The 25446-nt window shown below is 40.7% G+C and overlaps 62 non-coding genes across 62 annotated transcripts; 32 read left to right on the top strand and 30 right to left on the bottom strand.

The window, feature by feature from the left end:
- The first annotated feature begins 94 nt into the window (after positions 1–94).
- Trnal-cag (transfer RNA leucine (anticodon CAG)) lies at positions 95–177 on the top strand. The gene has a single exon. It is a non-coding gene; the product is annotated as a tRNA-Leu (tRNA).
- A 285-nt stretch (positions 178–462) lies between these two features.
- Trnar-ucu (transfer RNA arginine (anticodon UCU)) lies at positions 463–536 on the bottom strand. The gene has a single exon. It is a non-coding gene; the product is annotated as a tRNA-Arg (tRNA).
- A 10-nt stretch (positions 537–546) lies between these two features.
- Trnaa-ugc (transfer RNA alanine (anticodon UGC)) lies at positions 547–618 on the bottom strand. Its single transcript has one exon. It is a non-coding gene; the product is annotated as a tRNA-Ala (tRNA).
- Positions 619–1136: 518 nt separating this feature from the next.
- Positions 1137–1219, top strand: Trnal-cag (transfer RNA leucine (anticodon CAG)). The gene has a single exon. It is a non-coding gene; the product is annotated as a tRNA-Leu (tRNA).
- Positions 1220–1587: 368 nt separating this feature from the next.
- Positions 1588–1659, bottom strand: Trnaa-ugc (transfer RNA alanine (anticodon UGC)). Its single transcript has one exon. It is a non-coding gene; the product is annotated as a tRNA-Ala (tRNA).
- A 106-nt stretch (positions 1660–1765) lies between these two features.
- Positions 1766–1837, top strand: Trnaw-cca (transfer RNA tryptophan (anticodon CCA)). Its single transcript has one exon. It is a non-coding gene; the product is annotated as a tRNA-Trp (tRNA).
- A 396-nt stretch (positions 1838–2233) lies between these two features.
- On the top strand, positions 2234–2316 carry Trnal-cag (transfer RNA leucine (anticodon CAG)). The gene has a single exon. It is a non-coding gene; the product is annotated as a tRNA-Leu (tRNA).
- A 284-nt stretch (positions 2317–2600) lies between these two features.
- Positions 2601–2674, bottom strand: Trnar-ucu (transfer RNA arginine (anticodon UCU)). Its single transcript has one exon. It is a non-coding gene; the product is annotated as a tRNA-Arg (tRNA).
- Positions 2675–2684: 10 nt separating this feature from the next.
- Trnaa-ugc (transfer RNA alanine (anticodon UGC)) lies at positions 2685–2756 on the bottom strand. Its single transcript has one exon. It is a non-coding gene; the product is annotated as a tRNA-Ala (tRNA).
- Positions 2757–2862: 106 nt separating this feature from the next.
- On the top strand, positions 2863–2934 carry Trnaw-cca (transfer RNA tryptophan (anticodon CCA)). The gene has a single exon. It is a non-coding gene; the product is annotated as a tRNA-Trp (tRNA).
- A 342-nt stretch (positions 2935–3276) lies between these two features.
- Trnal-cag (transfer RNA leucine (anticodon CAG)) lies at positions 3277–3359 on the top strand. Its single transcript has one exon. It is a non-coding gene; the product is annotated as a tRNA-Leu (tRNA).
- A 284-nt stretch (positions 3360–3643) lies between these two features.
- Trnar-ucu (transfer RNA arginine (anticodon UCU)) lies at positions 3644–3717 on the bottom strand. The gene has a single exon. It is a non-coding gene; the product is annotated as a tRNA-Arg (tRNA).
- Positions 3718–3727: 10 nt separating this feature from the next.
- Trnaa-ugc (transfer RNA alanine (anticodon UGC)) lies at positions 3728–3799 on the bottom strand. Its single transcript has one exon. It is a non-coding gene; the product is annotated as a tRNA-Ala (tRNA).
- Positions 3800–3905: 106 nt separating this feature from the next.
- On the top strand, positions 3906–3977 carry Trnaw-cca (transfer RNA tryptophan (anticodon CCA)). The gene has a single exon. It is a non-coding gene; the product is annotated as a tRNA-Trp (tRNA).
- A 1285-nt stretch (positions 3978–5262) lies between these two features.
- Positions 5263–5345, top strand: Trnal-cag (transfer RNA leucine (anticodon CAG)). The gene has a single exon. It is a non-coding gene; the product is annotated as a tRNA-Leu (tRNA).
- A 368-nt stretch (positions 5346–5713) lies between these two features.
- On the bottom strand, positions 5714–5785 carry Trnaa-ugc (transfer RNA alanine (anticodon UGC)). The gene has a single exon. It is a non-coding gene; the product is annotated as a tRNA-Ala (tRNA).
- Positions 5786–6359: 574 nt separating this feature from the next.
- On the top strand, positions 6360–6442 carry Trnal-cag (transfer RNA leucine (anticodon CAG)). Its single transcript has one exon. It is a non-coding gene; the product is annotated as a tRNA-Leu (tRNA).
- A 285-nt stretch (positions 6443–6727) lies between these two features.
- Trnar-ucu (transfer RNA arginine (anticodon UCU)) lies at positions 6728–6801 on the bottom strand. Its single transcript has one exon. It is a non-coding gene; the product is annotated as a tRNA-Arg (tRNA).
- Positions 6802–6811: 10 nt separating this feature from the next.
- On the bottom strand, positions 6812–6883 carry Trnaa-ugc (transfer RNA alanine (anticodon UGC)). The gene has a single exon. It is a non-coding gene; the product is annotated as a tRNA-Ala (tRNA).
- Positions 6884–6989: 106 nt separating this feature from the next.
- Trnaw-cca (transfer RNA tryptophan (anticodon CCA)) lies at positions 6990–7061 on the top strand. Its single transcript has one exon. It is a non-coding gene; the product is annotated as a tRNA-Trp (tRNA).
- A 342-nt stretch (positions 7062–7403) lies between these two features.
- On the top strand, positions 7404–7486 carry Trnal-cag (transfer RNA leucine (anticodon CAG)). Its single transcript has one exon. It is a non-coding gene; the product is annotated as a tRNA-Leu (tRNA).
- Positions 7487–7770: 284 nt separating this feature from the next.
- On the bottom strand, positions 7771–7844 carry Trnar-ucu (transfer RNA arginine (anticodon UCU)). Its single transcript has one exon. It is a non-coding gene; the product is annotated as a tRNA-Arg (tRNA).
- A 10-nt stretch (positions 7845–7854) lies between these two features.
- Trnaa-ugc (transfer RNA alanine (anticodon UGC)) lies at positions 7855–7926 on the bottom strand. The gene has a single exon. It is a non-coding gene; the product is annotated as a tRNA-Ala (tRNA).
- A 106-nt stretch (positions 7927–8032) lies between these two features.
- On the top strand, positions 8033–8104 carry Trnaw-cca (transfer RNA tryptophan (anticodon CCA)). Its single transcript has one exon. It is a non-coding gene; the product is annotated as a tRNA-Trp (tRNA).
- A 608-nt stretch (positions 8105–8712) lies between these two features.
- Positions 8713–8786, bottom strand: Trnar-ucu (transfer RNA arginine (anticodon UCU)). Its single transcript has one exon. It is a non-coding gene; the product is annotated as a tRNA-Arg (tRNA).
- Positions 8787–8796: 10 nt separating this feature from the next.
- Positions 8797–8868, bottom strand: Trnaa-ugc (transfer RNA alanine (anticodon UGC)). Its single transcript has one exon. It is a non-coding gene; the product is annotated as a tRNA-Ala (tRNA).
- A 787-nt stretch (positions 8869–9655) lies between these two features.
- On the bottom strand, positions 9656–9729 carry Trnar-ucu (transfer RNA arginine (anticodon UCU)). Its single transcript has one exon. It is a non-coding gene; the product is annotated as a tRNA-Arg (tRNA).
- Positions 9730–9917: 188 nt separating this feature from the next.
- Trnaw-cca (transfer RNA tryptophan (anticodon CCA)) lies at positions 9918–9989 on the top strand. Its single transcript has one exon. It is a non-coding gene; the product is annotated as a tRNA-Trp (tRNA).
- Positions 9990–10398: 409 nt separating this feature from the next.
- On the top strand, positions 10399–10481 carry Trnal-cag (transfer RNA leucine (anticodon CAG)). Its single transcript has one exon. It is a non-coding gene; the product is annotated as a tRNA-Leu (tRNA).
- A 368-nt stretch (positions 10482–10849) lies between these two features.
- Positions 10850–10921, bottom strand: Trnaa-ugc (transfer RNA alanine (anticodon UGC)). The gene has a single exon. It is a non-coding gene; the product is annotated as a tRNA-Ala (tRNA).
- A 588-nt stretch (positions 10922–11509) lies between these two features.
- Trnal-uag (transfer RNA leucine (anticodon UAG)) lies at positions 11510–11592 on the top strand. Its single transcript has one exon. It is a non-coding gene; the product is annotated as a tRNA-Leu (tRNA).
- A 339-nt stretch (positions 11593–11931) lies between these two features.
- Trnaa-ugc (transfer RNA alanine (anticodon UGC)) lies at positions 11932–12003 on the bottom strand. The gene has a single exon. It is a non-coding gene; the product is annotated as a tRNA-Ala (tRNA).
- A 518-nt stretch (positions 12004–12521) lies between these two features.
- Trnal-cag (transfer RNA leucine (anticodon CAG)) lies at positions 12522–12604 on the top strand. Its single transcript has one exon. It is a non-coding gene; the product is annotated as a tRNA-Leu (tRNA).
- A 284-nt stretch (positions 12605–12888) lies between these two features.
- Positions 12889–12962, bottom strand: Trnar-ucu (transfer RNA arginine (anticodon UCU)). The gene has a single exon. It is a non-coding gene; the product is annotated as a tRNA-Arg (tRNA).
- A 10-nt stretch (positions 12963–12972) lies between these two features.
- Trnaa-ugc (transfer RNA alanine (anticodon UGC)) lies at positions 12973–13044 on the bottom strand. Its single transcript has one exon. It is a non-coding gene; the product is annotated as a tRNA-Ala (tRNA).
- A 106-nt stretch (positions 13045–13150) lies between these two features.
- Positions 13151–13222, top strand: Trnaw-cca (transfer RNA tryptophan (anticodon CCA)). Its single transcript has one exon. It is a non-coding gene; the product is annotated as a tRNA-Trp (tRNA).
- A 675-nt stretch (positions 13223–13897) lies between these two features.
- Trnar-ucu (transfer RNA arginine (anticodon UCU)) lies at positions 13898–13971 on the bottom strand. The gene has a single exon. It is a non-coding gene; the product is annotated as a tRNA-Arg (tRNA).
- A 10-nt stretch (positions 13972–13981) lies between these two features.
- Positions 13982–14053, bottom strand: Trnaa-ugc (transfer RNA alanine (anticodon UGC)). The gene has a single exon. It is a non-coding gene; the product is annotated as a tRNA-Ala (tRNA).
- A 106-nt stretch (positions 14054–14159) lies between these two features.
- Trnaw-cca (transfer RNA tryptophan (anticodon CCA)) lies at positions 14160–14231 on the top strand. The gene has a single exon. It is a non-coding gene; the product is annotated as a tRNA-Trp (tRNA).
- A 341-nt stretch (positions 14232–14572) lies between these two features.
- Trnal-cag (transfer RNA leucine (anticodon CAG)) lies at positions 14573–14655 on the top strand. Its single transcript has one exon. It is a non-coding gene; the product is annotated as a tRNA-Leu (tRNA).
- Positions 14656–14939: 284 nt separating this feature from the next.
- Positions 14940–15013, bottom strand: Trnar-ucu (transfer RNA arginine (anticodon UCU)). The gene has a single exon. It is a non-coding gene; the product is annotated as a tRNA-Arg (tRNA).
- A 188-nt stretch (positions 15014–15201) lies between these two features.
- Trnaw-cca (transfer RNA tryptophan (anticodon CCA)) lies at positions 15202–15273 on the top strand. The gene has a single exon. It is a non-coding gene; the product is annotated as a tRNA-Trp (tRNA).
- A 335-nt stretch (positions 15274–15608) lies between these two features.
- Trnal-cag (transfer RNA leucine (anticodon CAG)) lies at positions 15609–15691 on the top strand. The gene has a single exon. It is a non-coding gene; the product is annotated as a tRNA-Leu (tRNA).
- A 724-nt stretch (positions 15692–16415) lies between these two features.
- Trnaa-ugc (transfer RNA alanine (anticodon UGC)) lies at positions 16416–16487 on the bottom strand. The gene has a single exon. It is a non-coding gene; the product is annotated as a tRNA-Ala (tRNA).
- A 518-nt stretch (positions 16488–17005) lies between these two features.
- Trnal-cag (transfer RNA leucine (anticodon CAG)) lies at positions 17006–17088 on the top strand. Its single transcript has one exon. It is a non-coding gene; the product is annotated as a tRNA-Leu (tRNA).
- A 284-nt stretch (positions 17089–17372) lies between these two features.
- Trnar-ucu (transfer RNA arginine (anticodon UCU)) lies at positions 17373–17446 on the bottom strand. Its single transcript has one exon. It is a non-coding gene; the product is annotated as a tRNA-Arg (tRNA).
- A 187-nt stretch (positions 17447–17633) lies between these two features.
- Trnaw-cca (transfer RNA tryptophan (anticodon CCA)) lies at positions 17634–17705 on the top strand. The gene has a single exon. It is a non-coding gene; the product is annotated as a tRNA-Trp (tRNA).
- Positions 17706–18041: 336 nt separating this feature from the next.
- Trnal-cag (transfer RNA leucine (anticodon CAG)) lies at positions 18042–18124 on the top strand. Its single transcript has one exon. It is a non-coding gene; the product is annotated as a tRNA-Leu (tRNA).
- Positions 18125–18849: 725 nt separating this feature from the next.
- Positions 18850–18921, bottom strand: Trnaa-ugc (transfer RNA alanine (anticodon UGC)). Its single transcript has one exon. It is a non-coding gene; the product is annotated as a tRNA-Ala (tRNA).
- Positions 18922–19027: 106 nt separating this feature from the next.
- Positions 19028–19099, top strand: Trnaw-cca (transfer RNA tryptophan (anticodon CCA)). Its single transcript has one exon. It is a non-coding gene; the product is annotated as a tRNA-Trp (tRNA).
- A 607-nt stretch (positions 19100–19706) lies between these two features.
- Trnar-ucu (transfer RNA arginine (anticodon UCU)) lies at positions 19707–19780 on the bottom strand. The gene has a single exon. It is a non-coding gene; the product is annotated as a tRNA-Arg (tRNA).
- A 188-nt stretch (positions 19781–19968) lies between these two features.
- On the top strand, positions 19969–20040 carry Trnaw-cca (transfer RNA tryptophan (anticodon CCA)). The gene has a single exon. It is a non-coding gene; the product is annotated as a tRNA-Trp (tRNA).
- A 336-nt stretch (positions 20041–20376) lies between these two features.
- Positions 20377–20459, top strand: Trnal-cag (transfer RNA leucine (anticodon CAG)). Its single transcript has one exon. It is a non-coding gene; the product is annotated as a tRNA-Leu (tRNA).
- Positions 20460–21418: 959 nt separating this feature from the next.
- Positions 21419–21503, top strand: Trnal-cag (transfer RNA leucine (anticodon CAG)). The gene has a single exon. It is a non-coding gene; the product is annotated as a tRNA-Leu (tRNA).
- A 369-nt stretch (positions 21504–21872) lies between these two features.
- On the bottom strand, positions 21873–21944 carry Trnaa-ugc (transfer RNA alanine (anticodon UGC)). The gene has a single exon. It is a non-coding gene; the product is annotated as a tRNA-Ala (tRNA).
- A 517-nt stretch (positions 21945–22461) lies between these two features.
- Trnal-cag (transfer RNA leucine (anticodon CAG)) lies at positions 22462–22544 on the top strand. Its single transcript has one exon. It is a non-coding gene; the product is annotated as a tRNA-Leu (tRNA).
- A 1326-nt stretch (positions 22545–23870) lies between these two features.
- On the bottom strand, positions 23871–23944 carry Trnar-ucu (transfer RNA arginine (anticodon UCU)). Its single transcript has one exon. It is a non-coding gene; the product is annotated as a tRNA-Arg (tRNA).
- A 10-nt stretch (positions 23945–23954) lies between these two features.
- Positions 23955–24026, bottom strand: Trnaa-ugc (transfer RNA alanine (anticodon UGC)). The gene has a single exon. It is a non-coding gene; the product is annotated as a tRNA-Ala (tRNA).
- A 106-nt stretch (positions 24027–24132) lies between these two features.
- Trnaw-cca (transfer RNA tryptophan (anticodon CCA)) lies at positions 24133–24204 on the top strand. The gene has a single exon. It is a non-coding gene; the product is annotated as a tRNA-Trp (tRNA).
- Positions 24205–24613: 409 nt separating this feature from the next.
- Positions 24614–24696, top strand: Trnal-cag (transfer RNA leucine (anticodon CAG)). Its single transcript has one exon. It is a non-coding gene; the product is annotated as a tRNA-Leu (tRNA).
- Positions 24697–25064: 368 nt separating this feature from the next.
- Positions 25065–25136, bottom strand: Trnaa-ugc (transfer RNA alanine (anticodon UGC)). The gene has a single exon. It is a non-coding gene; the product is annotated as a tRNA-Ala (tRNA).
- A 106-nt stretch (positions 25137–25242) lies between these two features.
- Positions 25243–25314, top strand: Trnaw-cca (transfer RNA tryptophan (anticodon CCA)). Its single transcript has one exon. It is a non-coding gene; the product is annotated as a tRNA-Trp (tRNA).
- The last annotated feature ends 132 nt before the right edge of the window (positions 25315–25446 follow it).

The raw sequence follows: 25446 nt of genomic DNA, 5'->3' as shown, positions 1-25446 counted from the left end.
AAACAACCTAGATTGCATCTGATTTAAAATAAAAAATAACGTCTTAATTTTCATCCTTAAGCAATCTGTTACAAATTCCCGCTTGGGCACAAACGGCAGAATGGCCGAGTGGTCTAAGGCGCTGCGTTCAGGTCGCAGTCTCCATTGGAGGCGCGGGTTCGAATCCCGCTTCTGTCACAGTGTTCATTTTAAAATTTGCTTCGTAGTTTTGTATGGTTTCATTAGTTGAATTTGGTTTTTGAAGTGTTGCTTAAGTAAATTTATAGTGTAAACTCGTCCAGAATTCGTAGATTTCTTCAGTTTGGGGGAAAGATTATATGGGGAAATAGTTGCGCATCCGAGTACAGAGCGGAAGGTTGTGTATTCAAATTATGTCGGGCTTAATCAAGTTTTTTACTTTTTCTAGCCCAAAAACTCAATTACTATAATTTTAAATAAGATTAAATTTTATTACAAAATAAACATCCCTGCCGGGACTCGAACCCGGAACCTCTGGATTAGAAGTCCAGCGCGCTAATCCATTGCGCCACAGACACGATACAACTTTGGAGATGCCGGGGATTGAACCCGGGGCCTCACACATGCAAAGCGTGCGCTCTACCACTGAGCTACATCCCCATCGTTTGCTAGCAATCTCAGGTTCCAGTATACCAAACATGCAAGTATTTGAAACGATACTGCTTAATCTCGTCTCTATATCGTTGATTTAATCCCGATCGGTTAAGACTTCGTGGCGCAACGGTAGCACGTCCGACTCCAGATCGGAAGGTTGCGTGTTCAAATCACGTCAAGGTCACGCTAGTTTGATATTTTAACTTAAATATTAAAACTTAACCATTTAATTTCAAAATTTAATGCCTTGGTATTTTATCAAAGTAATATTCAAGCCTAAGTTCGAATCCAGAACCGCTGAATTAGAAGTTCAGGAGCTAATTCATTGCGCCAAACAGACGTTTAAACTAGAAATTCCAGGGATTCAACCCGGGGCCTCACACATACAAAATGTAGGCTCGAAATCTGGCTGGATTCCATTTGTACGAAAAAACAACCTAGATTGCATCTGATTTAAAATAAAAAATAACGTCTTGATTTTCATCCTTAAGCAATCTGTTACAATTTCCCGCTTGGGCACGTACGGCAGAATTGCCGAGTGGTCTAAGGCGCTGCGTTCAGTTCGCAGTCTCCATTGGAGGCGTGGGTTCGAATCCCGCTTCTGTCACAGTGTTCATTTTTAAATTTGCTTCGTAGTTTTGTATGGTTTCATTAGTTGAATTTGGTTTTTGAAGTGTTGCTTAAGTAAATTTATAGTGTAAACTCGTCCAGATTTCGTAGATTTATTCGGTTTGGGGGAAAGATTATATGGGGAAATAGTTGCGCACCCGAGTACAGAGCGGAAGGTTGTGTATTTAAATTATGTTGGGCTTAATCAAGTTTTAACTTTTTCTAGCCCAAAAACTCAATTACTATAATTTTAAATATGATTAAATTTTATTACAAAATAAACAACCCTGCCGGGACTCGAACCCGGAACCTCTGGATTAGAAGTCCAGCGTGCTAATCCATTGCGCCACAGAGACCATACAACTTTGGAGATGCCGGGGATTGAACCCGGGGCCTCACACATGCAAAGCGTGCGCTCTACCACTGAGCTACATCCCCATCGTTTGCTAGCAATCTCAGGTTCCAGTATACCAAACATGCAAGTATTTGAAACGATACTGCTTAAACTCGTCTCTATTTGGTTGATATAATCCCGATTGGTCAAGACTTCGTGGCGCAACGGTAGCGCGTCCGACTCCAGATCGGAAGGTTGCGTGTTCAAATCACGTCGAGGTCACGCTAGTTTTATATTTAAACTTAACCATTTAATTTTAAATTTTAATGGCTTGTTACGCTAGTTTGATATTTTAACTTAAATATTTAAACTTAACCATTTAATTTCAAATTTTAAAGGCTTGTTTCCTTTATCAAAGTAATATTCAAGCTTAAATTCGAACCCAGAACCGCTGAATTAGAAGTTCAGGAGCTAATTCATTGCGCCAAACAGACGTCTAAACTAGAAATTTCAGGGATTCAACCCGGGGCTTCACACATACAAAATGTAGGTTCGAAATTTGGCTGGATTCCATTTGTTCGAAAAAACAACCTAGATTGCATCTGATTTAAAATAAAAATTAACGTCTTAATTTTCATCCTTAAGCAATCCGTTACAAATTCCGGCTTGGGCACAAACGGCAGAATGGCCGAGTGGTCTAAGGCGCTGCGTTCAGGTCGCAGTCTCCATTGGAGGCGCGGGTTCGAATTCCGCTTCTGTCACAGTGTTCATTTTAAATTTGCTTCGTAGTTTTGTATGGTTTCATTAGTTGAATTTGGTTTTTGAAGTGTTGCTTAATTAAATTTATAGTGTAAACTCGTCCAGAATTCGTAGATTTCTTCAGTTTGGGGGAAAGATTATATGGGGAAATAGTTGCGCATCCGAGTACAGAGCGGAAGGTTGTGTATTCAAATTATGTCGGGCTTAATCAAGTTTTTTACTTTTTCTAGCACAAAAACTCAATTACTATAATTTTAAATATGATTAAATTTTATTACAAAATAAACATCCCTGCCGGGACTCGAACCCGGAACCTCTGGATTAGAAGTCCAGCGCGCTAATCCATTGCGCCACAGAGACGATACAACTTTGGAGATGCCGGGGATTGAACCCGGGACCTCACACATGCAAAGCGTGCGCTCTACCACTGAGCTACATCCCCGTCGTTTGCTAGCAATCTCAGGTTCCAGTATCCCAAACATGCAAGTATTTGAAACGATACTGCTTAATCTCGTCTCTATATCGTTGATTTAATCACGATAGGTAAAGACTTCGTGGCGCAACGGTAGCGCGTCCGACTCCAGATCGGAAGGTTGCGTGTTCAAATCACGTCGAGGTCACGCTGGTTTGATATTTTAACTTAAATATTAAAACTTAACCATTTAATTTCAAATTTTAATGCCTTGGTATTTTATCAAAGTAATATTCAAGCCTAAGTTCGAATCCAGAACCGCTGAATTGGAAGTTCAGGAGCTAATTCATTGCGCCAAACAGACGTTTATACTAGAAATTCCAGGGATTCAACCCGGGGCCTCACACATACAAAATGAAGGCTCGAAATCTGGCTGGATTCCATTTGTTCGAAAAAACAACCTAGATTGCATCTGATTTAAAATAAAAAAAATAACGTCTTAATTTTCATCTTTAAGCAATCTGATACAATTTCCCGCTTGGGCACAAACGGCAGAATGGCCGAGTGGTCTAAGGCGCTGCGTTCAGGTCGCAGTCTCCATTGGAGGCGCGGGTTCGAATCCCGCTTCTGTCACAGTGTTCATTATAAAATTTGCTTCGTAGTTTTGTATGGTTTCATTAGTTGAATTTGGTTTTTAAAGTGTTGCTTAAGTAAATTTATAGTGTAAACTCGTCCAGACTTCGTAGATTTCTTCAGTTTGGGGGAAAGATTATATGGGGAAATAGTTGCGCATCCGAGTACAGAGCGGAAAGTTGTGTATTCAAATTATGTCGGGCTTAATCAAGTTTTTACCTTTTCTAGCCCAAAAACTCAATTACTATAACTTTAAATATGATTAAATTTTATTACAAAATAAACATCCCTGCCGGGACTCGAACCCGGAACCTCTGGATTAGAAGTCCAGCGCGCTAATCCATTGCGCCACAGAGACGATACAAATTTGGAGATGCCGGGGATTGAACCCGGGGCCTCACACATGCAAAGCGTGCGCTCTACCACTGAGCTACAACCCCATTGTTTGCTAGCAATCTCAGGTTCCAGTATACCAAACATGCAAGTATTTGAAACGATACTGCTTAATCTCGTCTCTATATCGTTGATTTAATCCCGATCGGTTAAGACTTCGTGGCGCAACGGTAGCACGTCCGACTCCAGATCGGAAGGTTGCGTGTTCAAATCACGTCGAGGTCACGCTAGTTTGATATTTTAACTTAAATATTAAAACTTAACCATTTAATTTCAAATTTTAATGCCTTGGTATTTTATCAAAGTAATATTCAAGCCTAAGTTCGAATCCAGAACCGCTGAATTAGAAGTTCAGGAGCTAATTCATTGCGCCAAACAGACGTTTAAACTAGAAATTCCAGGGATTTAACCCGGGGCCTCACACATACAAAATGTAGGCTCGAAATCTGGCTGGATTCCATTTGTTCGAAAAAACAACCTAGATTGTATCTGATTTAAAATAAAAAAAATAACGTCTTAATTTTCATCTTTAAGCAATCTGTTACAATTTCCCGCTTGGGCACAAACGGCAGAATGGCCGAGTGGTCTAAGGCGCTGCGTTCAGGTCGCAGTCTCCATTGGAGGCGCTAAATTTATAGTGTAAACTCGTCCAGACTTCGTAGATTTCTTCGCTTTGGTGGAAAGATTATATTGCGAAATAGTTGCGCATCCGAGGACAGAGCGGAATGTTGTGTATTAAAATTATGTCGGGCTTAATCAAGTTTTTTTACTTTTTCTAGCCCAAAAACTGAATTACTACAATTTTAAATATGATTAAATTTTATTACAAAATAAACATCCCTGCCGGGACTCGAACCCGCAACCTCTGGATTAGAAGTTCAGCGCGCTAATCCATTGCGCCGCAGAGACGATACAACTTTGGAGATGCCGGGGATTGAACCCGGGGCCTCACACATGCAAAGCGTGCGCTCTACCACTGAGCTACATCCCAATCGTTGGCTAGCAATCTCAGGTTCCAGTATACCAAACATGCAAGTATTTGAAACGATACTGCTTAATCTCGTCTCTATATCGTTGATTTATTCCCGGTTGGTTAAGACTTCGTGTCGCAACGGTAGCGCGTCCGACTCCAGATCGAAAGGTTGCGTGTTCAAATCACGTCGAGGTCACGCTAGGTTGATATTTTAACTTAAATATTTAAACTTAACCATTTAAGTTTCAAATTTTAATGCCTTGGTTATTCATCAAAGTAATATTCAAGCCTAAACTCGAATCCAGAACCGCTGAATTAGAAGTTCAGGAGCTAATTCATTGCGCCAAACAGACGTTTAAACTAGAAATTCCAGGGATTCAACCCGGGGCCTCACACATACAAAATGTAGGCTCGAAATCTGGCTGGATTCCATTTGTACGAAAAAACAACCTAGATTGCATCTGATTTAAAATAAAAAATAACGTCTTGATTTTCATCCTTAAGCAATCTGTTACAATTTCCCGCTTGGGCACGTACGGCAGAATTGCCGAGTGGTCTAAGGCGCTGCGTTCAGTTCGCAGTCTCCATTGGAGGCGTGGGTTCGAATCCCGCTTCTGTCACAGTGTTCATTTTTAAATTTGCTTCGTAGTTTTGTATGGTTTCATTAGTTGAATTTGGTTTTTGAAGTGTTGCTTAAGTAAATTTATAGTGTAAACTCGTCCAGATTTCGTAGATTTATTCGGTTTGGGGGAAAGATTATATGGGGAAATAGTTGCGCATCCGAGTACAGAGCGGAATGTTGTGTATTTAAATTATGTTGGGCTTAATCAAGTTTTAACTTTTTCTAGCCCAAAAACTCAATTACTATAATTTTAAATATGATTAAATTTTATTACAAAATAAACAACCCTGCCGGGACTCGAACCCGGAACCTCTGGATTAGAAGTCCAGCGTGCTAATCCATTGCGCCACAGAGACCATACAACTTTGGAGATGCCGGGGATTGAACCCGGGGCCTCACACATGCAAAGCGTGCGCTCTACCACTGAGCTACATCCCCATCGTTTGCTAGCAATCTCAGGTTCCAGTATACCAAACATGCAAGTATTTGAAACGATACTGCTTAAACTCGTCTCTATTTGGTTGATATAATCCCGATTGGTCAAGACTTCGTGGCGCAACGGTAGCGCGTCCGACTCCAGATCGGAAGGTTGGGTGTTCAAATCACGTCGAGGTCACGCTAGTTTTATATTTAAACTTAACCATTTAATTTTAAATTTTAATGGCTTGTTACGCTAGTTTGATATTTTAACTTAAATATTTAAACTTAACCATTTAATTTCAAATTTTAAAGGCTTGTTTCCTTTATCAAAGTAATATTCAAGCTTAAATTCGAACCCAGAACCGCTGAATTAGAAGTTCAGGAGCTAATTCATTGCGCCAAACAGACGTCTAAACTAGAAATTTCAGGGATTCAACCCGGGGCTTCACACATACAAAATGTAGGTTCGAAATTTGGCTGGATTCCATTTGTTCGAAAAAACAACCTAGATTGCATCTGATTTAAAATAAAAATTAACGTCTTAATTTTCATCCTTAAGCAATCCGTTACAAATTCCCGCTTGGGCACAAACGGCAGAATGGCCGAGTGGTCTAAGGCGCTGCGTTCAGGTCGCAGTCTCCATTGGAGGCGCGGGTTCGAATTCCGCTTCTGTCACAGTGTTCATTTTAAAATTTGCTTCGTAGTTTTGTATGGTTTCATTAGTTGAATTTGGTTTTTGAAGTGTTGCTTAATTAAATTTATTGTGTAAACTCGTCCAGAATTCGTAGATTTCTTCAGTTTGGGGGAAAGATTATATGGGGAAATAGTTGCGCATCCGAGTACAGAGCGGAAGGTTGTGTATTCAAATTATGTCGGGCTTAATCAAGTTTTTTACTTTTTCTAGCACAAAAACTCAATTACTATAATTTTAAATATGATTAAATTTTATTACAAAATAAACATCCCTGCCGGGACTCGAACCCGGAACCTCTGGATTAGAAGTCCAGCGCGCTAATCCATTGCGCCACAGAGACGATACAACTTTGGAGATGCCGGGGATTGAACCCGGGACCTCACACATGCAAAGCGTGCGCTCTACCACTGAGCTACATCCCCGTCGTTTGCTAGCAATCTCAGGTTCCAGTATCCCAAACATGCAAGTATTTGAAACGATACTGCTTAATCTCGTCTCTATATCGTTGATTTAATCACGATAGGTAAAGACTTCGTGGCGCAACGGTAGCGCGTCCGACTCCAGTTCGGAAGGTTGCGTGTTCAAATCACGTCGAGGTCACGCTGGTTTGATATTTTAACTTAAATATTAAAACTTAACCATTTAATTTCAAATTTTAATGCCTTGGTATTTTATCAAAGTAATATTCAAGCCTAAGTTCGAATCCAGAACCGCTGAATTGGAAGTTCAGGAGCTAATTCATTGCGCCAAACAGAGGTTTATACTAGAAATTCCAGGGATTCAACCCGGGGCCTCACACATACAAAATGTAGGCTCGAAATCTGGCTGGATTCCATTTGTTCGAAAAAACAACCTAGATTGCATCTGATTTAAAATAAAAAAAATAACGTCTTAATTTTCATCTTTAAGCAATCTGATACAATTTCCCGCTTGGGCACAAACGGCAGAATGGCCGAGTGGTCTAAGGCGCTGCGTTCAGGTCGCAGTCTCCATTGGAGGCGCGGGTTCGAATCCCGCTTCTGTCACAGTGTTCATTATAAAATTTGCTTCGTAGTTTTGTATGGTTTCATTAGTTGAATTTGGTTTTTAAAGTGTTGCTTAAGTAAATTTATAGTGTAAACTCGTCCAGACTTCGTAGATTTCTTCAGTTTGGGGGAAAGATTATATGGGGAAATAGTTGCGCATCCGAGTACAGAGCGGAAAGTTGTGTATTCAAATTATGTCGGGCTTAATCAAGTTTTTACCTTTTCTAGCCCAAAAACTCAATTACTATAACTTTAAATATGATTAAATTTTATTACAAAATAAACATCCCTGCCGGGACTCGAACCCGGAACCTCTGGATTAGAAGTCCAGCGCGCTAATCCATTGCGCCACAGAGACGATACAAATTTGGAGATGCCGGGGATTGAACCCGGGGCCTCACACATGCAAAGCGTGCGCTCTACCACTGAGCTACATCCCCACCGTTTGCTAGCAATCTCAGGTTCCAGTATACCAAACATGCAAGTATTTGAAACGATACTGCTTAATCTCGTCTCTATATCGTTGATTTAATCCCGATCGGTTAAGACTTCGTGGCGCAACGGTAGCACGTCCGACTCCAGATCGGAAGGTTGCGTGTTCAAATCACGTCGAGGTCACGCTAGTTTGATATTTTAACTTAAATATTAAAACTTAACCATTTAATTTCAAATTTTAATGCCTTGGTATTTTATCAAAGTAATATTCAAGCCTAAGTTCGAATCCAGAACCGCTGAATTAGAAGTTCAGGAGCTAATTCATTGCGCCAAACAGACGTTTAAACTAGAAATTCCAGGGATTCAACCCGGGGCCTCACACATACAAAATGTAGGCTCGAAATCTGGCTGGATTCCATTTGTTCGAAAAAACAACCTAGATTGTATCTGATTTAAAATAAAAAAAATAACGTCTTAATTTTCATCTTTAAGCAATCTGTTACAATTTCCCGCTTGGGCACAAACGGCAGAATGGCCGAGTGGTCTAAGGCGCTGCGTTCAGGTCGCAGTCTCCATTGGAGGCGCTAAATTTATAGTGTAAACTCGTCCAGACTTCGTAGATTTCTTCGGTTTGGGGGAAAGATTATATGGGGAAATAGTTGCGCATCCGAGTACAGAGCGGAAAGTTGTGTATTCAAATTATGTCGGGCTTAATCAAGTTTTTACCTTTTCTAGCCCAAAAACTCAATTACTATAACTTTAAATATGATTAAATTTTATTACAAAATAAACATCCCTGCCGGGACTCGAACCCGGAACCTCTGGATTAGAAGTCCAGCGCGCTAATCCATTGCGCCACAGAGACGATACAAATTTGGAGATGCCGGGGATTGAACCCGGGGCCTCACACATGCAGAGCGTGCGCTCTACCACTGAGCTACATCCCCATCGTTTGCTAGCAATCTCAGGTTCCAGTATACCAAACATGCAAGTATTTGAAACGATACTGCTTAATCTCGTCTCTATATCGTTGATTTAATCCCGATCGGTTAAGACTTCGTGGCGCAACGGTAGCACGTCCGACTCCAGATTGGAAGGTTGCGTGTTCAAATCACGTCGAGGTCACGCTAGTTTGATATTTTAACTTAAATATTAAAACTTAACCATTTAATTTCAAATTTTAATGCCTTGGTATTTTATCAAAGTAATATTCAAGCCTAAGTTCGAATCCAGAACCGCTGAATTAGAAGTTCAGGAGCTAATTCATTGCGCCAAACAGACGTCTAAACTAGAAATTCCAGGGATTCAACCCGGGGCCTCACACATACAAAATGTAGGCTCGAAATCTGGCTGGATTCCATTTGTTCGAAAAAACAACCTAGATTGCATCTGATTTAAAATAAAAAAAAACGTCTTAATTTTCATCTTTAAGCAATCTGTTACAATTTCCCGCTTGGGCACAAACGGCAGAATGGCCGAGTGGTCTAAGGCGCTGCGTTCAGGTCGCAGTCTCCATTGGAGGCGCTAAATTTATAGTGTAAACTCGTCCAGACTTCGTAGATTTCTTCGCTTTGGTGGAAAGATTATATGGCGAAATAGTTGCGCATCCGAGTACAGAGCGGAAAGTTGTGTATTAAAATTATGTCGGGCTTAATCAAGTTTTTTTTACTTTTTCTAGCCCAAAAACTCAATTACTACAATTTTAAATATGATTAAATTTTATTACAAAATAAACATCCCTGCAGGGGCTCGAACCCGGAACCTCTGGATTAGAAGTCCAGCGCGCTAATCCATTGCGCCACAGAGACGATACAACTTTGGAGATGCCGGGGATTTAACCGGGGGCCTCACACATGCAAAGCGTGCGCTCTACCACTGAGCTACATCCCCATCGCTTTCTAGCAATCTCAGGTTCCAGTATACCAAACATGCAAGTATTTGAAACGATACTGCTTAAACTCGTCTCTATATCGTTGATTTAATCCCGATCGGTTAAGACTTCGTGGCGCAACGGTAGCGCGTCCGACTCCAGATCGGAAGGTTGCGTGTTCAAATCACGTCGAGGTCACGCTGGTTTGATATTTTAACTTAAATATTTAAACTTAACCATTTAATTTCAAATTTTAATGGCTTGTTACGCTAGTTTTATATTTTAACCTAAATATTTAAACTTAACCATTTAATTTCAAATTTTAATGGCTTGTTTTTTTTATCAAAGTAATATTCAAGCATAAATTCGAATTCAGAACCGCTGAATTAGAAGTTCAGGAGCTAATTCATTGCGCCAAACAGACGTCTAAACTAGAAATTTCATGGATTCAACCCGGGGCCTCACACATACAAAATGTAGGCTCGAAATCTGGCTGGATTCCATTTGTTCGAAAAAACAACCTAGATTGCATCTGATTTAAAATAAAAAATAACGTCTTAATTTTCATCCTTAAGCAATCTGTTACAATTCCCGCTTGGGCACAAACGGCAGAATGGCCGAGTGGTCTAAGGCGCTGCGTTCAGGTCGCAGTCTCCATTGGAGGCGCGGGTTCGAATCCCGCTTCTGTCACAGTGTTCATTATACAATTTGCTTCGTAGTTTTGTGTGGTTTCATTAGTTGAATTTGGTTTTTGAAGTGTTGCTTAAGTAAATTTATAGTGTAAACTCGTCCAGACTTCGTAGATTTCTTCGGTTTGGGGGAAAGATTATATGGGGAAATAGTTGCGCATCCGAGTACAGAGCGGAAAGTTGTGTATTCAAATCATGTCGGGCTTAATCAAGTTTTTACCTTTTCTAGCCCAAAAACTCAATTACTATAACTTTAAATATGATTAAATTTTATTACAAAATAAACATCCCTGCCGGGACTCGAACCCGGAACCTTTGGATTAGAAGTCCAGCGCGCTAATTCATTGCGCCACAGAGACGATACAAATTTGGAGATGCCGGGGATTGAACCCGGGGCCTCACACATGCAAAGCGTGCGCTCTACCACTGAGCTACATCCCCATCGCTTTCTAGCAATCTCAGGTTCCAGTATACCAAACATGCAAGTATTTGAAACGATACTGCTTAAACTCGTCTCTATATGGTTGATTTAATCCCGATCGGTTAAGACTTCGTGGCGCAACGGTAGCGCGTCCGACTCCAGATCGGAAGGTTGCGTGTTCAAATTACGTCGAGGTCACGCTGGTTTGATATTTTAACTTAAATATTTAAACTTAACCATTTAATTTCAAATTTTATAGGCTTGTTACGCTAGTTTTATATTTTAACTTAAATATTTAAACTTAACCATTTAATTTCAAATTTTAATGGCTTGTTTTTTTATCAAAGTAATATTCAAGCATAAATCGAATCCAGAACCGCTGAATTAGAAGTTCAGGAGCTAATTCATTGCGCCAAACAGACGTCTAAACTAGAAATTTCAGGGATTCAACCCGGGGCCTCACACATACAAAATGTAGGCTCGAAATCTGGCTGGATTCCATTTGTTCGAAAAAACAACCTAGATTGCATTTGATTTAAAATAAAAAAAAAAACGTCTTAATTTTCATCTTTAAGCAATCTGTTACAATTTCCCGCTTGGGCACAAACGGCAGAATGGCCGAGTGGTCTAAGGCGCTGCGTTTAGGTCGCAGTCTCCATTGGAGGCGCGGGTTCGAATCCCGGTTCTGTCACAGTGTTCATTATAAAATTTGCTTCGTAGTTTTGTATGGTTTCATTAGTTGAATTTGGTTTTTGAAGTGTTGCTTAAGTAAATTTATAGTGTAAACTCGTCCAGACTTCGTAGATTTCTTCGGTTTGGGGGAAAGATTATATGGGAAATAGTTGCGCATCCGAGTACAGAGCGGAAAGTTGTGTATTCAAATTATGTCGGGCTTAATCAAGTTTTTACCTTTTCTAGCACAAAAACTCAATTACTATAACTTTAAATATGATTAAATTTTATTACAAAATAAACATCCCTCCTGCCGGGACTCGAACCCGCAACCTCTGGATTAGAGACGATACAACTTTGGAGATGCCGGGGATTGAACCCGGGGCCTCACACATGCAAAGCGTGCGCTCTACCACTGAGCTACATCCCCATCATTGGCTAGCAATCTCAGGTTCCAGTATACCAAACATGCAAGTATTTGAAACGATACTGCTTAATCTCGTCTCTATATCGTTGATTTATTCCCGGTTGGTTAAGACTTCGTGTCGCACCGGTAGCGCGTCCGACTCCAGATCGAAAGGTTGCGTGTTCAAATCACGTCGAGGTCACGGTAGGTTGATATTTTAACTTAAATATTTAAACTTAACCATTTAAGTTTCAAATTTTAATGCCTTGGTTTTTCATCAAAGTAATATTCAAGCCTAAACTCGAATCCAGAACCGCTGAATTAGAAGTTCAGGAGCTAATTCACTGCGCCAAACAGACGTCTAAACTAGAAATTCCAGGGATTCAACCCGGGGCCTCACACATACAAAATGTAGGCTCGAAATCTGGCTGGATTCCATTTGTTCGAAAAAACAACCTAGATTGCATCTGATTTAAAGTAAAAAATAACGTCTTAATTTTCATCCTTAAGCAATCTTTTACAATTCCCGCTTGGGCACAAACGGCAGAATGGCCGAGTGGTCTAAGGCGCAGCGTTCAGGTCGCAGTCTCCATTGGAGGCGCGGGTTCGAATCCCGTTTCTGTCACAGTGTTCATTATAAAATTTGCTTCGTAGTTTTGTATGGTTTCATTATTTGAATTTGGTTTTTGAAGTGTTGCTTAAGTAAATTTATAGTGTAAACTCGTCCAGACTTCGTAGATTTCTTCGGTTTGGGGGAAAGATTATATGGGAAAATAGTTGCGCATCCGAGTACAGAGCGGAAAGTTGTGTATTCAAATTATGTCGGGCTTAATCAAGTTTTTACCTTTTCTAGCACAAAAACTCAATTACTATAACTTTAAATATGATTAAATTTTATTACAAAATAAACATCCCTGCCGGGACTCGAACCCGGAACCTCTGGATTAGAAGTCCAGCGCGCTAATCCATTGCGCCACAGAGACGATACAAATTTGGAGATGCCGGGGATTGAACCCTGGGCCTCACACATGCAAAGCGTGCGCTCTACCACTGAGCTACATCCCCATCGCTTTCTAGCAATCTCAGGTTCTATTATACCAAACATGCAAGTATTTGAAACGATACTGCTTAAACTCGTCTCTATATGGTTGATTTAATCCCGATCGGTTAAAACTTCGTGGCGCAACGGTAGCGCTTCCGACTCCAGATCGGAAGGTTGCGTGTTCAAATCACGTCGAGGTCACGCTGGTTTGATATTTTAACTTAAATATTTAAACTTAACCATTTAATTTCAAATTTTAATGGCTTGTTACGCTAGTTTTATATTTTAACTTAAATATTTAAACTTAACCATTTAATTTCAAATTTTAATGGCTTGTTTTTTTATCAAAGTAATATTCAAGCATAAATTCGAATCCAGAACCGCTGAATTAGAAGTTCAGGAGCTAATTCATTGCGCCAAGCAGACGTCTAAACTAGAAATGTCAGGGATTCAACCCGGGGCCTCACACATACAAAATGTAGGCTCGAAATCTGGCTGGATACCATTTGTTCGAAAAAACAACCTAGATTGCATCTGATTTAAAATAAAAAATAACGTCTTAATTTTCATCTTTAAGCAATCTGTTACAATTTCCCGCTTGGGCACAAACGGCAGAATGGCCGAGTGGTCTAAGGCGCTGCGTTCAGGTCGCAGTCTCCATTGGAGGCGCTAAATTTATAGTGTAAACTCGTCCAGACTTCGTAGATTTCTTCGCTTTGGTGGAAAGATTATATGGCGAAATAGTTGCGCATCCGAGTACAGAGCGGAAAGTTGTGTATTCAAATTATGTCGGGTTTAATCAAGTTTTTACCTTTTCTAGCCCAAAAACTCAATTACTATAAATTTAAATATGATTAAATTTTATTACAAAACAAACATCCCTGCCGGGACTCGAACCCGGAACCTCTGGATTAGAAGTCCAGCGCGCTAATTCATTGCGCCACAGAGACGATACAAATTTGGAGATGCCGGGGATTGAACCCGGGGCCTCACAAATGCAAAGCGTGCGCTCTACCACTGAGCTACATCCCCATCGTTTGCTAGCAATCTCAGGTTCCAGTATACCAAACATGCAAGTATTTGAAACGATACTGCTTAATCTCGTCTCTATATCGTTGATTTAATCCCGATCGGTTAAGACTTCGTGGCGCAACGGTAGCGCGTCCGACTCCAGATCGGAAGGTTGCGTGTTCAAATCACGTCGAGATCACGCTAGTTTGATATTTTAACCTAAATTGTTAAACTTAACCATTTAATTTTCAAATTTTAATGCCTTGGTTTTTCACCAAAGTAATATTCAAGCCTAAACTCGAATCCAGAACCGCTGAATTAGAAGTTCAGGAGCTAATTCACTGCGCCAAACAGGCGTCTAAACAATAAATTCCAGGGATTCAACCCGGGGCCTCACACATACAAAATGTAGGCTCGAAATCTGGCTGGATTCCATTTGTTCGAAAAAACAACCTAGATTGCATCTGATTTAAAATATAAAATAACGTCTTAATTTTCATGCTTAAGCCTGCTGTTACAATTTCCCGCTTGGGCACAAACGGCAGAATGGCCGAGTGGTCCAAGGCGCAGCGTTCAGGTCGCAGTCTCCATTGGAGGCGCGGGTTCGAATCCCGCTTCTGTCACAGTGTTCATTATAAAATTTGCTTCGTAGTTTTGTATGGTTCCATTAGTTGAATTTGGTTTTTGAAGTGTTGCTTATGTAAATATATAGTGTAAACTCGTCCAGACTTCGTAGATTTCTTCGGTTTGGGGGAAAGATTATATGGGGAAATAGTTGCGCATCCGAGTACAGAGCGGAAAGTTGTGTATTCAAATTATGTCGGGCTTAATCAAGTTTTTACCTTTTCTAGCCCAAAAACTCAATTACTATAACTTTAAATATGATTAAACTTTATTACAAAATAAACATCCCTGCCGGGACTCGAACCCGGAACCTCTGGATTAGAAGTCCAGCGCGCTAATCCATTGCGCCACAGAGACGATACAAATTTGGAGATGCCGGGGATTGAACCCGGGGCCTCACACATGCAAAGCGTGCGCTCTACCACTGAGCTACATCCCAATCGTTTGCTAGCAATCTCAGGTTCCAGTATACCAAACATGCAAGTATTTGAAACGATACTGCTTAATCTCGTCTCTATATCGTTGATTTAATCCCGATCGGTTAAGACTTCGTGGCGCAACGGTAGCGCGTCCGACTCCAGATCGAAAGGTTGCGTGTTCAAATCACGTCGAGGTCACGCTAGGTTGATATTTTAACTTAAATATTTAAACTTAACCATTTAAGTTTCAAATTTTAATGCCTTGGCTTTTCATCAAAGTAATATTCAAGCCTAAACTCGAATCCAGAACCGCTGAATTAGAAGTTCAGGAGCTAATTGCGCCAAACAGACGTCTAAACTAGAATTCCAGGGATTCAACCCGGGGCCTCACACATACAAAATGTAGGCTCGAAATCTGGCTGGATTCCATTTGTTCGAAAAAACAACCTAGATTGCATCTGATTTAAAATAAAAAAATAACGTCTTAATTTTCATGCTTAAGCAATTTTTACAATTCCCGCTTGGGCACAAACGGCAGAATGGCCGAGTGGTCTAAGGCGCAGCGTTCAGGTCGCAGTCTCCATTGGAGGCGTGGGTTCGAATCCCGCTTCTGTCACAGTGTTCATTTTTAAATTTGCTTCGTAGTTTTGTATGGTTTCATTAGTTGAATTTGGTTTTTGAAGTGTTGCTTAAGTAAATTTATAGTGTAAACTCGTCAAGACTTCGTAGATTTCTTCGGTTTGGGGGAAAGATTATATGGGGAAATAGTTGCGCATCCGAGTACAGAGCGGAAAGCCAAACAGACGTCTAAACTAGAAATTCCAGGGATTCAACCCGGGGCCTCACACATACAAAATGTAGGCTCGAAATCTGGCTGGATTCCATTTGTTCGAAAAAACAACCTAGATTGCATCTGATTTAAAATAAAAAAAACGTCTTAATTTTCATCTTTAAGCAATCTGTTACAATTTCCCGCTTGGGCACAAACGGCAGAATGGCCGAGTGGTCTAAGGCGCTGCGTTCAGGTCGCAGTCTCCATTGGAGGCGCTAAATTTATAGTGTAAACTCGTCCAGACTTCGTAGATTTCTTCGCTTTGGTGGAAAGATTATATGGCGAAATAGTTGCGCATCCGAGTACAGAGCGGAATGTTGTGTATTAAAATTATGTCGGGCTTAATCAAGTTTTTTTACTTTTTCTAGCCCAAAAACTCAATTACTATAATTTTAAATATGATTAAATTTTATCTCAAAATAAACATCCCTGCCGGGACTCGAACCCGCAACCTCTGGATTAGAAGTTCAGCGCGCTAATCCATTGCGCCACAAAGACGATACAACTTTGGAGATGCCGGGGATTGAACCCGGGGCCTCACACATGCAAAGCGTGCGCTCTACCACTGAGCTACATCCCCATCGTTGGCTAGCAATCTCAGGTTCCAGTATACCAAACATGCAAGTATTTGAAACGATACTGCTTAATCTCGTCTCTATATCGTTGATTTATTCCCGGTTGGTTAAGACTTCGTGTCGCAACGGTAGCGCGTCCGACTCCAGATCGAAAGGTTGCGTGTTCAAATCACGTCGAGGTCACGCTAGGTTGATATTTTAACTTAAATATTTAAACTTAACCATTTAAGTTTCAAATTTTAATGCCTTGGTTTTTTATCAAAGTAATATTCAAGCGTAAACTCGAATCCAGAACCGCTGAATTAGAAGTTCAGGAGCTTATTCACTGCGCCAAACAGACGTCTAAACTAGAAATTCCAGGGATTCAACCCGGGGCCTCACACATACAAAATGTAGGCTCGAAATCTGGCTGGATTCCATTTGTTCGAAAAAACAACCTAGATTGCATCTGATTTAAAATAAAAAATAACGTCTTAATTTTCATCCTTAAGCAATCTTTTACAATTCCCGCTTGGGCACAAACGGCAGAATGGCCGAGTGGTCTAAGGCGCAGCGTTCAGGTCGCAGTCTCCATTGGAGGCGCGGGTTCGAATCCCGCTTCTGTCACAGTGTTCATTATAAAATTTGCTTCGTAGTTTTGTATGGTTTCATTAGTTGAATTTGGTTTTTGAAGTGTTGCTTATGTAAATATATAGTGTAAACTCGTCCAGACTTCGTAGATTTCTTCGGTTTGGGGGAAAGATTATATGGGGAAATAGTTGCGCATCCGAGTACAGAGCGGAAAGTTGTGTATTCAAATTATGTCGGGCTTAATCAAGTTTTTACCTTTTCTAGCCCAAAAACTCAATTACTATAACTTTAAATATGATTAAACTTTATTACAAAATAAACATCCCTGCCGGGACTCGAACCCGGAACCTCTGGATTAGAAGTCCAGCGCGCTAATCCATTGCGCCACAGAGACGATACAAATTTGGAGATGCCGGGATTGAACCCGGGGCCTCACACATGCAAAGCGTGCGCTCTACCACTGAGCTACATCCCAATCGTTTGCTAGCAATCTCAGGTTCCAGTATACCAAACATGCAAGTATTTGAAACGATACTGCTTAATCTCGTCTCTATATCGTTGATTTAATCCCGATCGGTTAAGACTTCGTGGCGCAACGGTAGCGCGTCCGACTCCAGATCGAAAGGTTGCGTGTTCAAATCACGTCGAGGTCACGCTAGGTTGATATTTTAACTTAAATATTTAAACTTAACCATTTAAGTTTCAAATTTTAATGCCTTGGCTTTTCATCAAAGTAATATTCAAGGCTAAACTCGAATCCAGAACCGCTGAATTAGAAGTTCAGGAGCTAATTGCGCCAAACAGACGTCTAAACTAGAAATTCCAGGGATTCAACCCGGGGCCTCACACATACAAAATGTAGGCTCGAAATCTGGCTGGATTCCATTTGTTCGAAAAAACAACCTAGATTGCATCTGATTTAAAATAAAAAAATAACGTCTTAATTTTCATCCTTAAGCAATTTTTACAATTCCCGCTTGGGCACAAACGGCAGAATGGCCGAGTGGTCTAAGGCGCAGCGTTCAGGTCGCAGTCTCCATTGGAGGCGTGGGTTCGAATCCCGCTTCTGTCACAGTGTTCATTTTTAAATTTGCTTCGTAGTTTTGTATGGTTTCATTAGTTGAATTTGGTTTTTGAAGTGTTGCTTAAGTAAATTTATAGTGTAAACTCGTCAAGACTTCGTAGATTTCTTCGGTTTGGGGGAAAGATTATATGGGGAAATAGTTGCGCATCCGAGTACAGAGCGGAAAGCCAAACAGACGTCTAAACTAGAAATTCCAGGGATTCAACCCGGGGCCTCACACATACAAAATGTAGGCTCGAAATCTGGCTGGATTCCATTTGTTCGAAAAAACAACCTAGATTGCATCTGATTTAAAATAAAAAAAAACGTCTTAATTTTCATCTTTAAGCAATCTGTTACAATTTCCCGCTTGGGCACAAACGGCAGAATGGCCGAGTGGTCTAAGGCGCTGCGTTCAGGTCGCAGTCTCCATTGGAGGCGCTAAATTTATAGTGTAAACTCGTCCAGACTTCGTAGATTTCTTCGCTTTGGTGGAAAGATTATATGGCGAAATAGTTGCGCATCCGAGTACAGAGCGGAATGTTGTGTATTAAAATTATGTCGGGCTTAATCAAGTTTTTTTACTTTTTCTAGCCCAAAAACTCAATTACTATAATTTTAAATATGATTAAATTTTATCACAAAATAAACATCCCTGCCGGGACTCGAACCCGCAACCTCTGGATTAGAAGTTCAGCGCGCTAATCCATTGCGCCACAAAGACGATACAACTTTGGAGATGCCGGGGATTGAACCCGGGGCCTCACACATGCAAAGCGTGCGCTCTACCACTGAGCTACATCCCCATCGTTGGCTAGCAATCTCAGGTTCCAGTATACCAAACATGCAAGTATTTAAAACGATACTGCTTAATCTCGTCTCTATATCGTTGATTTATTCCCGATCGGTTAAGACTTCGTGGCGCAACGGTAGCGCGTCCGACTCCAGATCGGAAGGTTGCGTGTTCAAATCACGTCGAGGTCACGCTAGTTTGATATTTTAACTTAAATATTAAAACTTAACCATTTAATTTCAAATTTTAATGCCTTGGTATTTTATCAAAGTAATATTCAAGCCTAAGTTCAAATCCAGAACCGCTGAATTAGAAGTTCAGGAGCTAATTTATTGCGCCAAACAGACGTCTAAATTAGAAATTCCAGGGATTCAACCCGGGGCCTCACACATACAAAATGTAGGCTCGAAATCTGGCAGAATTCCATTTGTTCGAAAAAACAACCTAGATTGCATCTGATTTAAAATAAAAAAAAAACGTCTTAATTTTCATCTTTAAGCAATCTGTTACAATTTCCCGCTTGGGCACAAACGGCAGAATGGCCGAGTGGTCTAAGGCGCTGCGTTCAGGTCGCAGTCTCCATTGGAGGCGCTAAATTTATAGTGTAAACTCGTCCAGACTTCGTAGATTTCTTCGCTTTGGTGGAAAGATTATATGGCGAAATAGTTGCGCATCCGAGTACAGAGCGGAAAGTTGTGTATTCAAATTATGTCGGGCTTAATCAAGTTTTTACCTTTTCTAGCCCAAAAACTCAATTACTATAAATTTAAATATGATTAAATTTTATTACAAAACAAACATCCCTGCCGGGACTCGAACCCGGAACCTCTGGATTAGAAGTCCAGCGCGCTAATCCATTGCGCCACAGAGACGATACAAATTTGGAGATGCCGGGGATTGAACCCGGGGCCTCACACATGCAAAGCGTGCGCTCTACCACTGAGCTACATCCCAATCGTTTGCTAGCAATCTCAGGTTCCAGTATACCAAACATGCAAGTATTTGAAACGATACTGCTTAATCTCGTCTCTATATCGTTGATTTAATCCCGATCGGTTAAGACTTCGTGGCGCAACGGTAGCGCGTCCGACTCCAGATCGAAAGGTTGCGTGTTCAAATCACGTCGAGGTCACGCTAGGTTGATATTTTAACTTAAATATTTAAACTTAACCATTTAAGTTTCAAATTTTAATGCCTTGGCTTTTCATCAAAGTAATATTCAAGCCTAAACTCGAATCCAGAACCGCTGAATTAGAAGTTCAGGAGCTAATTGCGCCAAACAGACGTCTAAACTAGAAATTTCAGGGATTCAACCCGGGGCCTCACACATACAAAATGTAGGCTCGAAATCTGGCTGGATTCCATCTGTTCGAAAAAACAACCTAGATTGCATCTGATTTAAAATAAAAAAGAACGTCTTAATTTTCATCCTTAAGCAATCTGTTACAATTCCCGCTTGGGCACAAACGGCAGAATGGCCGAGTGGTCTAAGGCGCTGCGTTCAGGTCGCAGTCTCCATTATAGGCCCGGGTTCGAATCCCGCTTCTGTCACAGTGTTCATTATAAAATTTGCTTCGTAGTTTTGTATGGTTTCATTAGTTGAATTTGGTTTTTGAAGTGTTGCTTAAGTAAATTTATAGTGTAAACTCGTCAAGACTTCGTAGATTTCTTCGGTTTGGGGGAAAGATTATATGGGGAAATAGTTGCGCATCCGAGTACAGAGCGGAAAGTTGTGTATTCAAATTATATCGGGCTTAATCAAGTTTTTACCTTTTCTAGCCCAAAAACTCAATTACTATAATTTTAAATATGATTAAATTTTATTACAAAATAAACATCCCTGCCGGGACTCGAACCCGGAACCTCTGGATTAGAAGTCCAGCGCGCTAATCCATAGCGCCACAGAGTTGATACAAATTTGGAGATGCCGGGGATTGAATCCGGGGCCTCACACATGCAAAGCGTGCGCTCTACCACTGAGCTACATCCCCATCGTTTGCTAGCAATCTCAGGTTCCAGTATACCAAACATGCAAGTATTTGAAACGATACTGCTTAATCTCGTCTCTATATCGTTGATTTAATCCCGATCGGTTAAGACTACGTGGCGCAACGGTAGCGCGTCCGACTCCAGATCGGAAGGTTGCGTGTTCAAATCACGTCGAGGTCACGCTAGTTTGATATTTTAACCTAAATATTTAAACTTAACCATTTAAGTTTCAAATTTTAATGCCTTGGTTTTTCACCAAAGTAATATTCAAGCCTAAACTCGAATCCAGAACCGCTGAATTAGAAGTTCAGGAGCTAATTCACTGCGCCAAACAGACGTCTAAACAATAAATTCCAGGGATTCAACCCGGGGCCTCACACATACAAAATGTAGGCTCGAAATCTGGCTGGATTCCATTTGTTCAAAAAAACAACCTAGATTGCATCTGATTTAAAATATAAAATAACGTCTTAATTTTCATGCTTAAGCCTGCTGTTACAATTTCCCGCTTGGGCACAAACGGCAGAATGGCCGAGTGGTCTATAAGGCGCTGCGTTCAGGTCGCAGTCACCATTGGAGGCGCGGGTTCGAATCCCGCTTCAGTCACAGTGTTCATTTTAAAATTTGCTTCGTAGTTTTGTATGGTTTCATTAGTTGAATTTGGTTTTTGAAGTGTTGCTTAAGTAAATTTATAGTGTAAACTCGTCCAGACTTCGTAGATTTCTTCGGTTTGGGGGAAAGATTTTATGGGGAAATAGTTGCGCATCCGAGTACAGAGCGGAAAGTTGTGTATTCAAATTATGTCGGGCTTAATCAAGTTTTTTACCTTTTCTAGCCCAAAAACTCAATTACTATAATTTTAAATATGATTAAATTTTATTACAAAATAAACATCCCTGCCGGGACTCTAACCTGGAACCTCTGGATTAGAAGTCCAGCGCGCAAATCCATTGCACCACAGAGACGGTACAAATTTGGAGATGCCGGGGATTGAACCCGGGGCCTCACACATGCAAAGCGTGCGCTCTACCACTGAGCTACATCCCCATCGTTTGCTAGCAATCTCAGGTTCCAGTATACCAAACATGCAAGTATTTGAAACGATACTGCTTAATCTCGTCTCTATATCGTTGATTTAATCCCGATCGGTTAAGACTTCGTGGCGCAACGGTAGCGCGTCCGACTCCAGATCGGAAGGTTGGGTGTTCAAATCACGTCGAGGTCACGCTGGTTTGATATTTTAACTTAAATATTTAAACTTAACCATTTAATATCAAATTTTAATGCCTTGGTTTTTCACCAAAGTAATATTCAAGCCTAAACTCGAATCCAGAACCGCTGAATTAGAAGTTCAGGAGCTAATTCATTGCGCCAAACAGACGTCTAAACTAGAAATTTCAGGGATTCAACCCGGGGCCTCACACATACAAAATGTAGGCTCGAAATCTGGCTGGATTCCATCTGTTCGAAAAAACAACCTAGATTGCATCTGATTTAAAATAAAAAAGAACGTCTTAATTTTCATCCTTAAGCAATCTGTTACAATTCCCGCTTGGGCACAAACGGCAGAATGGCCGAGTGGTCTAAGGCGCTGCGTTCAGGTCGCAGTCTCCATTATAGGCCCGGGTTCGAATCCCGCTTCTGTCACAGTGTTCATTATAAAATTTGCTTCGTAGTTTTGTATGGTTTCATTAGTTGAATTTGGTTTTTGAAGTGTTGCTTAAGTAAATTTATAGTGTAAACTCGTCAAGACTTCGTAGATTTCTTCGGTTTGGGGGAAAGATTATATGGGGAAATAGTTGCGCATCCGAGTACAGAGCGGAAAGTTGTGTATTCAAATTATGTCGGGCTTAATCAAGTTTTTACCTTTTCTAGCCCAAAAACTCAATTACTATAATTTTAAATATGATTAAATTTTATTACAAAATAAACATCCCTGCCGGGACTCGAACCCGGAACCTCTGGATTAGAAGTCCAGCGCGCTAATCCATAGCGCCACAGAGTTGATACAAATTTGGAGATGCCGGGGATTGAATCCGGGGCCTCACACATGCAAAGCGTGCGCTCTACCACTGAGCTACATCCCCATCGTTTGCTAGCAATCTCAGGTTCCAGTATACCAAACATGCAAGTATTTGAAACGATACTGCTTAATCTCGTCTCTATATCGTTGATTTAATCCCGATCGGTTAAGACTACGTGGCGCAACGGTAGCGCGTCCGACTCCAGATCGGAAGGTTGCGTGTTCAAATCACGTCGAGGTCACGCTAGTTTGATATTTTAACCTAAATATTTAAACTTAACCATTTAAGTTTCAAATTTTAATGCCTTGGTTTTTCACCAAAGTAATATTCAAGCCTAAACTCGAATCCAGAACCGCTGAATTAGAAGTTCAGGAGCTAATTCACTGCGCCAAACAGACGTCTAAACAATAAATTCCAGGGATTCAACCCGGGGCCTCACACATACAAAATGTAGGCTCGAAATCTGGCTGGATTCCATTTGTTCAAAAAAACAACCTAGATTGCATCTGATTTAAAATAAAAAATAACGTCTTAATTTTCATCCTTAAGGCTGCTGTTACAATTTCCCGCTTGGGCACAAACGGCAGAATGGCCGAGTGGTCTAAGGCGCTGCGTTCAGGTCGCAGTCTCCATTGGAGGCGCGTGTTCGAATCCCGGTTCAGTCACAGTGTTCATTATAAAATTTGCTTCGTAGTTTTGTATGGTTTCATTAGTTGAATTTGGTTTTTGAAGTGTTGCTTAAGTAAATTTATAGTGTAAACTCGTCCAGACTTCGTAGATTTCTTCGGTTTGGGGGAAAGATTATATGGGGAAATAGTTGCGCATCCGAGTACAGAGCGGAAAGTTGTGTATTTAAATTATGTCGGGCTTAATCAAGTTTTTACCTTTTCTAGCACAAAAACTCAATTACTATAACTTTAAATATGATTAAATTTTATTACAAAATAAACATCCCTGCCGGGACTCGAACCCGGAACCTCTGGATTAGAAGTCCAGCGCGCTAATCCATTGCGCCACAGAGACGATACAAATTTGGAGATGCCGGGGATTTAACCCGGGGCCTCACACATGCAAAGCGTGCGCTCTACCACTGAGCTACATCCCCATCGCTTTCTAGCAATCTCAGGTTCCAGTATACCAAACATGCAAGTATTTGAAACGATACTGCTTAAACTCGTCTCTATATCGTTGATTTAATCCCGACCGGTTAAGACTTCGTGGCGCAACGGTAGCGCGTCCGACTCCAGATCGGAAGGTTGCGTGTTCAAATCACGTCGAGGTCACGCTGGTTTGATATTTTAACTTAAATATTTAAACGTAATCATTTAATTTCAAATTTTAATGGCTTGTTACGCTAGTTTTATATTTTAACCTAAATATTTAAACTTAACCATTTAATTTCAAATTTTAATGGCTTGTTTTTTTTATCAAAGTAATATTCAAGCATAAATTCGAATTCAGAACCGCTGAATTAGAAGTTCAGGAGCTAATTCATTGCGCCAAACAGACGTCTAAACTAGAAATTTCAGGGATTCAACCCGGGGCCTCACACATACAAAATGTAGGCTCGAAATCTGGCTGGATTCCATTTGTTCGAAAAAAAACCTAGATTGCATCTGATTTAAAATAAAAAATAACGTCTTAATTTTTATCCTTAAGCCTGCTGTTACAATTTCCCGCTTGGGCACAAACGGCAGAATGGCCGAGTGGTCTAAGGCGCTGCGTTCAGGTCGCAGTCACCATTGGAGGCGCGGGTTCGAATCCCGCTTCAGTCACAGTTTTCATTTTAAAATTTGCTTCGTAGTTTTGTATGGTTTCATTAGTTGAATTTGGTTTTTGAAGTGTTGCTTATGTAAATTTATAGTGTAAACTCGTCCAGACTTCGTAGATTTCTTCGGTTTGGGGGAAAGATTTTATGGGGAAATAGTTGCGCATCCGAGTACAGAGCGGAAAGTTGTGTATTCAAATTATGTCGGGCTTAATCAAGTTTTTACCTTTTCTAGCCCAAAAACTCAATTACTATAATTTTAAATATGATTAAATTTTATTACAAAATAAACATCCCTGCCGGGACTCGAATCCGGAACCTTTGGATTAGAAGTCCAGCGCGCTAATTCATTGCGCCACAGAGACGATACAAATTTGGAGATGCCGGGGATTGAACCCGGGGCCTCACACATGCAAAGCGTGCGCTCTACCACTGAGCTACATCCCCATCGCTTTCTAGCAATCTCAGGTTCCAGTATACCAAACAGGCAAGTATTTGAAACGATACTGCTTAAACTCGTCTCTATATGGTTGAATTAATCCCGATCGGTTAAGACTTCGTGGCGCAACGGTAGCGCGTCCGACTCCAGATCGGAAGGTTGCGTGTTCAAATCACGTCGAGGTCACGCTGGTTTAATATTTTAACTTAAATATTTAAACTTAACCATTTAATTTCAAATTTTAATGGCTTGTTACGCTAGTTTTATATTTTAACTTAAATATTTAAACTTAACCATTTAATTTCAAATTTTAATGGC

This window comes from Ciona robusta, chromosome 1 (genome assembly GCF_009617815.1).
Source record: "Ciona robusta chromosome 1, ASM961781v2".
Lineage (NCBI taxonomy): Eukaryota > Metazoa > Chordata > Ascidiacea > Phlebobranchia > Cionidae > Ciona > Ciona robusta.
This window is presented reverse-complemented; position numbering and strand designations above follow the sequence as displayed.